We start from the raw sequence: 8794 nt of genomic DNA, 5'->3' as shown, positions 1-8794 counted from the left end.
GGGACCAAGGCCCTCTTATTTTGTAATCAAGAGTCTCGGCCCAGAGAATTCGGGGGCCTCATGTCACTTCTCTTTTGGATCACTCAGCAGGGCGAGGCCGAGAGCTCAGAGCTCCCAAGGCCAGGCCAACTGTCCTCAATGACTATCAGTTCCCAGCAGGGGCCCGAGCACTCCCTCCTGCAGCTGAGACCTCAGATCGCAAAAAGTGAATGACTCAAGGCCATCCCTTATCTTTGATTAAGTGTGGACAAAAAAATGTACATGGTACCTGCAGTCGATTGAATTACTGGCCTTAATCTCTCACCGCCCCTGCCCGCCCCCCCCCCCGCCTCCCCCCGCCTCCCCCCACAATCCCCGCCAGTGTATTGACCTCCACAGTAAGCTGGGTGCACCTCACTGCCCCTTGACTTTCGGCACGTCCATGTTACTTGCTTTGGTCAATGGGAACAGCTGGGCTTGCCCTCTGGCACACCTGCCTGTCACTATGGGAAGAACACAGCCTGCGTGGCCCCTGTCTCAAGGAAGAGGAGAGACACGTAAAGCAGACCTGGACCCACCTCGCAGTCTGCAGTCAAGCCCAGCTAAACGCACCCGAGATCAGCTGAACCCATCCAACCTGTAGACCCATAAGCGAGAAATATATACTCCTTGTTTTGGGCCAGTAAGCTTGGGGTATTTTGTTAAAAAGAGTCACTGTGGCAATAGCTGGTTGATATAGTACCTTGCAACCCAAAGAAACTGTCACTCATCCCCCAGACACTTATTGAATGGCTATAATGTACCAGGCACAACTTCTGGGGGTTTGAAAATGAAACACACACACACACGCACGCACACACACACACATCCTCCACCCACAGTCAAGTAACCATTTAGAGGAGAGAGCAAATCTGTGTAACCATTACATGGAGTGAGCAACTCTATTTTTATCTCCCAGTTTTATGCAAACATATTCCTGGAAGCCCATTTTCCCATGGCAGGCCCCATGGCTCTCCTGGTCACTCCTGCATAATACAAGAGTTCTCCAGTCCTCACAATCACAAGTCTTGGTTTAATAATGAAAATTCCAGCCCAGAGGAATAGTCAAGACTCCACTCTTGATCCAAGCTGGAGACCCCTCCCTCCACTCCCAGATCTCACGCCTTGGAGGCAGCAAGGCTGGCTGGGTGGATGTGGTCACGGTCTTCTCTAGCCCCCCAACCATGGGCTTCTACTCCTCCTGTCCAGCTTTAGACCCACTGGAACTGGACTGAGGTGGGGGAAAGAGAAACAAGGAGTGGAGAGCAGAAAGTTCTCCCTTGACTGGCACTGCTGGGTGATCTAGCACCAACTTCCTCTTAAGTGAGGGAAGATTCTCATCTCATGTGCATTTATGAGGGTACATCTGGAGACACCCTCAAAACTGGGGCTCTCTTGCCATCAGTTCCCTTGACCTGTGTCAAAGTACCTCTACTCATGTTGGTTCCTTACTCTTTCCTCAGTCTCTAAGCTATCAGTGATCCCTCCAGCTCCTTTCAGCTGTGTCTGTCTGGCCCTCCAGGTGACCTTCTAGGACGGGTCCTAAGATGGCCCACACTAGCTCTCTCTCACACATGGTCCAAAGTGGTCCATGGGCATCACCCTGCACCCTTTGACCTGACAGATGTCAGGAGAGCAGGTCAATCCCGGTGTGGCAGAAACTTCTGCCTTGCTCCTCCCCTCACAAAGCTGCTGGTGAGCCTGTCTCTCGCCTTCTAGATTTTTCAGGGGGACTCAGACTGTGGACCGCTGTGTCCCCCAAACTAAAGGAGATCCATATTGACCTTTCTGGGTGATGTATTTAAAACTCTTCCATCTTGACTTGAGGTGAAGGAGGATATACTTTCCATGCCCTCTATTGGTCATGGTTTTCAGATAAGAAAATAGAAACCACTTGTTATTTTAGTGAAAAAAGGGTGAAAGAGTGAAACTTCCCTTGTCGGCAATACTCTGTGTGTGTTGTCACACATGCCAGGAGAGTAATGCATCCTGACTCCATGGGGAGAAGAAAATGAAGAGTCCACACTTGGAAGTTTCCTGGGCTCTGCAGCATGCCTCTCTTCCCTTGGATGATTTTAATCTATACCCTTTTCTTGTAATAAACCACATTTGTGAATAAAACAATGTCAGTGAGTTTCTGTGAGTACTTCTAGTGAATTATCAAAATTGAGGGTGGTTTTGGAACCTCCTGAACTTATAATTGGTGTCAGAAGTGGGAGCAGTCTGATAGACTGTACTCTCTAACTTCCCAGTTGGCTAACTTTTGCAGAAATCAGGTGCTGGTCAAATTCTTGGAAGGGCCAGAGGAGAGAGATTCAGGAGTGCCTCTCTAGCGCACTATAGAATTTCAGATTTATCATCATGGCAGTGATCCCAAAGATCAGGAAGTTGTTGTGCTACCTGGAGTCTGAAAACTATGGAAACCACTGCTGCTTTTCACAGCTTCCCAATAGCCCTGAGGCAGGAGACTGGCTGGCAAACAGAGAATCCACTGGGAAAACTCATGTTGGCCAGAGCACACGCACCTGCCGCCGTGCTGGAGGAGAAAGAACGGCTCTGACTGCTACTCTGGCTTCCAAATCTAGCTACAGGGCATCTCACTGGCAGAATTAAACCACTCTGCAAACAAGCAAGTTTGGGAACCGGCCTCTAGACTCTTAAAGAGAAGAGAGCTAGAGCCGGTTGAACGACTCCCCGCCTTGGGCTCAGCAGGAGTTCTCACTTGGAATCCACTTCCTAATTATCCATCACCAATCTTTGATGCCCTCACTAGGAATGAAGAGTTTGAGACTCATGTGACTGGATTTTGGAGAGCTCCACGGCAAATCCTGCAAACAGTCTCACCACTCCTTTGAATGATGCATGTATGGCCCACGAGCTTCAACCACAAGCACCCTTTTAACATCTCATTACACATGTAACGATTAGGATACAATAAACACTTGGAATAATGAAGGCATGAACATCATTCCATGTTTTACCCCAGTCTTCTGTTTGGGAATAATAGATGTGATCATACAGCCTGATATTCAGGTGAGACCCTTCTCTTTAGGACCCTTATTTCCAAAATCTGCAATTAAAGGAGATAAATTAAAGAATTAATACTTATTTGGTAAAGGATAACTTGTTTATAAAACACTTCACCTGAATAATAGGGATTTCCAGGTATTTACCACTTGTCAAAACAGAGGAAAGAAACTCTACAGTATTAAGAGCTATTGTGAGTTAAATACCAATTATTAATTAGGTGAAGTATCTCAGAAGCAGTTATGAAATCACTGGAGAATTACAATTTGTGTAACACATTGTTTTTATGAATGCATCTTTTTTATAAAAAAAGACCCAGCTATGCATTATGGGTATGGCATGGGCTGGTAAGTGCTTTCCAGAGGCCTCATGGGTGCATTGCCCATCTCCCTTGGATGCTAATCTCCTAAAGGGAAAGATTCTGTTGTCTGTGTTTATCGGTTAGAATGCTTTTGGCTGCAAAAACAGAATATCCCAGTCAAAATAACTGAAACAATAAGGACATTGATTATTTCACACATCAAGAAGTCTGGGAATATTCCCAGGTCTAGGGTTGGTTAAGTCAGTGTAATGAAATCATCAAGGACTTACTGTCTTCCACCTTTCCACTCTGCCATCCTCAGTGCCTGCCTGGTCCCCTCAAGGTGGCAAGATGGCTGCCAGCCACCCATCCTAATGCAATCACATCAGAAAGAAGGAGGACAACCTCTCTTCCCATTTCTCTTTTTGTCAGAGAGACAATCTTTCCCTAGAAGACTTTTCTTGCTGGCTCCGTAATCAAGGCTGCGTCTCATGTGTGGTATGCTTGACCAGAAAGGAAGGAGGAGGCTGGGAAATGTTATTGGTTCAGCAACGAGTAACCAACTCTGCTCTTTCCTGAAGCCATAGCTCAATGCTCCGCACATAGTAGGTGCTCAGTAGACACAAGCTAAGAAATAAAATATCCAAGAGCCAGCTGGGACCAGTGCTCACTCAATCAATCTCAATGTCCAGGCTCAGTAGCCTCCCTCACAGGCACCAAGAACCAGCCCCATTTTCCTTCCTCCTGTCCTGGAAGCGGCTGGTAAGGAAACAAGTAAAGGAACATTCTGTGTTTTGTCACCGTCGTGTTCTCCCATCTCCTGCAAGAGACTATGTGCCCAGACAGTGGAAGCCCAGAGACCCCACAGGAGAAGAGCTGCTGACAGGTGCATAATTGTCCCTGAGAAGATGAGAGAGCCAGTCCCGGGCTTGACCTCAGGAGGCCTGCCTTCAGATCAGGAAATAGAAGGGCTTTGTTCACATTCCCGGGGAAATTGAGGACAGCACTCTTGAGTTAAAACAAATGCGTCACGCAGGACTCCCTTAGAGGAGCTAAAACCAAATGGCTTTCAAGAGAAGAGAACCGTAGTTCAGAGGCGAAAGGTGTCAGACTGCAGAGGTCCCCAACCCCAGCGGGGACCTGTGGGCTGGACACTCCCTCTTTCCTCAAGATGCAAATGGGGACTAACTAAAATGTCACAGCCTCTTCCACTTGCCACGGTGACAAAATCGCATTGATCTCAGTAGCTCTGTGGCCTCTTACCGGCGTTCTCTCTGTGTCCACTCAGCTTCCTCCAGGAAACCAGAGGAAAGCGAGACTTCACCAAAGATCATGGCAAGTGAGGAGCTTGGACACGGATTTAGCCCCAGCTGACCCTGTGGCGAGAGCCGGAGCAGCCCAGAGGGCGCAGACCATCGAGGCAGAAGGAGGGAAAGGCATGCATCTTATACCTAAGGAAACAGAAGCCCCGGAGAGAGACACACAGGCACTTTGGCTCATTGGAGAGGCTAATGAGCCCACTCTCCACTCCTAATTAATTGTATAGTCTTGGACAAGCCGCATAACCACTTTGAATATTGGTTTCTTCATCTGTAAAATGGAGTTAATTATGTCGACTGCACAGAGCTGCCGCGAGCATCAAATGAGATGAGCCGGGTGGGGGGCGGATCTTCCTGGACCAGGACATCTCCGTGACCGTCCCCCTTCCTACCCCTCTCCCCACTCCGCCTCGGGGCTCCTGGGGGCAGCAGGAGGCTATACACCATCACAGCACGGATGTTCTTCTCTCCCCAACACAGCTCTGAGCCTGCCAGTTGAGGGGGGATGAGGCAGGCAGGGGACCCCACCCATGAGTCCCCCCACTCGGAGCATCAGCCAAAGTCTGGACGGTTCCTTGGAGGAATCACAGACACACCCCTGCTCACCCCACTGGCTGGGAGCCATCTCTTCTTTACCCCCACAAAACTGCTGCTGTGAGGTCCCGGCTCCTTCCTCCTGCCCCTTCCTTCCAAACCACCCTCCCCGGGCCTGCCTTCATGAGGGCTGCTGTCCCCACCCCCAGCTTCAACCACCTGGCGGAAGCAGCTTTGGCCTTCAGAGACTAAGGACACCAGCCCCGCCTCCCTCCCACCTCGCCCTGGGCGTACCTGGACAGGACCCGCCCATGTCCCAGTTATGCTGCAGAGTCAGTGATGATCTAAGTGAGAACAAGAGCCCACGTGGACCAATCTGGAAGAGTGTCCTCAGGGAAGTCACTGTCTATAGAGATGAACTCTTCTGCTCCAAAGCTCCTGGACTCCTGGATGAGTGTCCTTGGCTATCCTGAGCACCATGCCCTGGCCAGACACCAGTTACCCTGCTTTCACGGTCCTTCTCATCCCCACAAGTCTCCCATTTGAATTGGAACTATCTCCTTCAGAGGAAACTTCCAGCACAAATAGAGATAACCAGAGCCCCCGGGCAGCCCTGAGGTGGCAGCCAGGGTTCCTGCTTGTGACTTCTTATAGGACTCAAGCAAGAAGCATTAAGCCTCCGGATCCTCTAAAGCTTGATGTGTAGACATGATCTCCATCACAAGGGAGTTGTAAGGAATAACTGAATAGCAATTGTATTTTTAAAGCACTTTGCAAGGTGTCACATAAATAACTCGTCCTGTAAGTGATTGTCATATATATAAAACGCTAGAGACGGTGGGGAAAAAATTACCGCCAGAGGCAGAGACACACACATTCATGTCAGGAAAGCAGGTCTCTGGGAGTAAGGTACCTGCAGTGTCCTGAGAATTAAATGTCAGCAGGGACCCTGTCCCTGGTCTTCATTTCTCGGTTGCCACAAGCAGTCAGCAGGAGATGTGTGTATGTGTTTTAAAAATCACCAGCACTAAAATCCACTTAAAATATTAAAACAGCCCTGATGTGGGAAACTTACAGTGGCATTGATTCTACCTATGATTGCTTTTAATTCTCTGCAAAGAGTGAGATGATCAAACATAACCATTATTTTGACATCCTATCTGTGGTCGCTAATTCTTTATTCTCTGAGCGCCATGGAGCCTGTGAAAGGGAGTTTTCTTTCCCCCAGTAACATGGCGTTTAGCATTAGTTAGATGTCACATACAAGTACAGCTTAAGGCCAAACTTCCCCAGCCCCACATATTCCCTCCATGATTAATTGGACAGTGTTGAGTCAGCTTCATTCTCAGTGTGAAAAAATTCTCAGAAATAGAATACGATTGCGTAAAAGTCAGCACACAATCCTTTAGTGGGACAGCTTTGGCGTCCTAGCTCTGAGCTCGAAACAAACAAAAAGAGTCCCATCCTGGTGATAAGCCAAGCCTGATCTAAAATGGGACAAACAGGGAGCATGGAAAGGCCAACACTTTGAAACACCAAGAAAATAGACAAGACTCAAACAAGACTTGATCAAGGAGAGAGAGAATACAAATAACATACAACAGGAATGAAACAGGTTATAACTACAAATACCTTAAGCATTGTAAGAAAATGCATGAACAGTTTTGTGCCAATAAAGTTTAAAACTTGGATGAAATGAACGATTTCCTCAACTTACTGACTTCAAAGCAAACAGAAGGCACGCTTCTGGGTAAAGATAGTGGATTGAACACATGCCTTTAACAATTTTCCCTCCCTTAAACCCCACTAAAACCACAGGAAAGGATTTTTTAAAATTTGCCGCTGTTCGGGTTTAATCCCTTTTCTGCCCTGTTGTGTGGTCTGCCGTTCATTTCCACTGAGCTCTTCTGTTGTGTGTGTGTGTTTTTTAAGACAATTTCTGAGAGCAGTTTTCGATTCACAGCAGAATTGAGGGAAAGGTACAAAGATTTCCCATACAGCCCCTGCTCCCCAAAGGATTTTTTTAGGAAAAAGACTTAAAATCCAGAAGCTGCAAATCAGAGGGACAAGTAGTAGGTAACTCAGCAGTCTTGAGAAGGTGGCGTGTCACACAGCACCACTGGCCCACGCCTCCTCCTTTCCGATGACCACTGCCCAAAAGACACCGGAGAGCAGCTTCTCCCTGGGCCATGGCTCAGCTGTGCGGGGTGCCTCTGTAGAGAAAGCTGGGGTGTCCACCTCGTGCTCTCCCGGGGTGGTCCCAAAGCCAAGAACACTCAGGGGCAGAAATAACACCATGGTTCTCTTCCCTTCTCTCCGAGCCGTCCCCTGGTGGGGGAAGGCCCTCCACTCCCTGTCCCCAAAAAGGCAGCACATCTGCTCCCGACACGGGGTGGGGGCGGGGACCAGAGTGTGAGGGCTACACCATCTTTTCTTCCCAACACCAACATCACACCTGACACCCCTTTCCTCCGTGTGTGCTCTTCCCCCATGCGAATAACTAACGCTGGAAAAAGGCTGTTGTGAAGCATCACCCCGCTCCCCCACCAAACCACAGCGCACGCCCAGACCCACTCCGCCCCTCCAGTGGGCACTACAGCCCAGACGTGAGACCCTGCTATTCATACAGGGTGGATTTTCCAAATCTCCTATAGGTGTGAGGAAATAGAAAAACAGATTGTGTCTAACTTGTTTGCATTTAAACTAATTATAGGCCTTCCCTGGTGGTGCAGTGGTTGGGAATCCACCCGCCAGTGCAGGGGACATGGGTTCGAGCCCTGGCTGGGGAAGATCCCACACACCGCAGAGCAACTAAGCCTGTGCACCACAACTACTGAGCCTGCGCGCTAGAGCCCATGAGCCACAACTACTGAGCCCGCTTGCCACCACTACTGAAGCCCCTGCGCCTAGAGCCCAGGCTCCACAACAGAAGCCACGGCAATGAGAAGCCCGCTCAAGGAAGAGTAGCCCCCACTCGCCGCCACTAGAGAAAAGCCCGTGCACAGCAATGAAGACCCAACGCAGTCAGAAACAATAAATAAATAAAATAATAAAATAAATTTATTTTAAAAAATAATAATTATATTTGGTAAATTAGAGGTAAATGACTCCCCAGTCACACAAGATTTTTAAATGTAATAGAATTTACTTCAAAATGTTTTAAATTTTCATTTCAAATGGAACTCTCAGAAACTGAATTCTTCAGCAATCTGGCCTCTCTTAGCTTTTGGCAGGTTGTGAGAAATGAGCGAAAGGAGAGTGGAAGTCGTGAACATTACCATACAAAAGAAGGTACTGTATTTTCTACACTAAGTGCCTTCTGATGTCAAGAAGGTAGAGGAAGAAAATGTATTTTTAAAGGATAAAAACATTTCCAAATTTTCTGAATGGGATTTTTGCTTTTAATAATGAGAAGTGGTAACATTGATGGAGTGTCTGATCGGGGCCCACCCCTGAACCCAGAGCTGAACATACATTAACCCGTCCAACCCTCACAGCAACCCAGGCCAGTCGGAGCCACTATGGCCCCATTTTACAGATGAAGAAACTGAGGCTTGGTGAGGTTAAGTAATGAGGACTAAAATACTGCTGCCAC

At 48.2% G+C, this 8794-nt stretch overlaps 1 long non-coding RNA gene across 1 annotated transcript; it reads right to left on the bottom strand.

Annotated features, from left to right (window-relative positions):
• Positions 1–2910: 2910 nt before the first annotated feature.
• LOC118882083 lies at positions 2911–7964 on the bottom strand. Its single transcript, XR_005016659.1, has 2 exons — positions 4610–7964; positions 2911–3088 (listed from the first exon to the last, which is right to left on the bottom strand). It is a non-coding gene; the product is annotated as an uncharacterized LOC118882083 (long non-coding RNA).
• Positions 7965–8794: the final 830 nt, after the last annotated feature.

Source organism: Balaenoptera musculus, chromosome 1 (genome assembly GCF_009873245.2).
Source record: "Balaenoptera musculus isolate JJ_BM4_2016_0621 chromosome 1, mBalMus1.pri.v3, whole genome shotgun sequence".
In the NCBI taxonomy this organism is placed as follows: domain Eukaryota; kingdom Metazoa; phylum Chordata; class Mammalia; order Artiodactyla; family Balaenopteridae; genus Balaenoptera; species Balaenoptera musculus.
The sequence above is the reverse complement of the archived record's forward strand: the minus strand, read 5'-3'. Positions and strand labels throughout refer to the sequence as shown.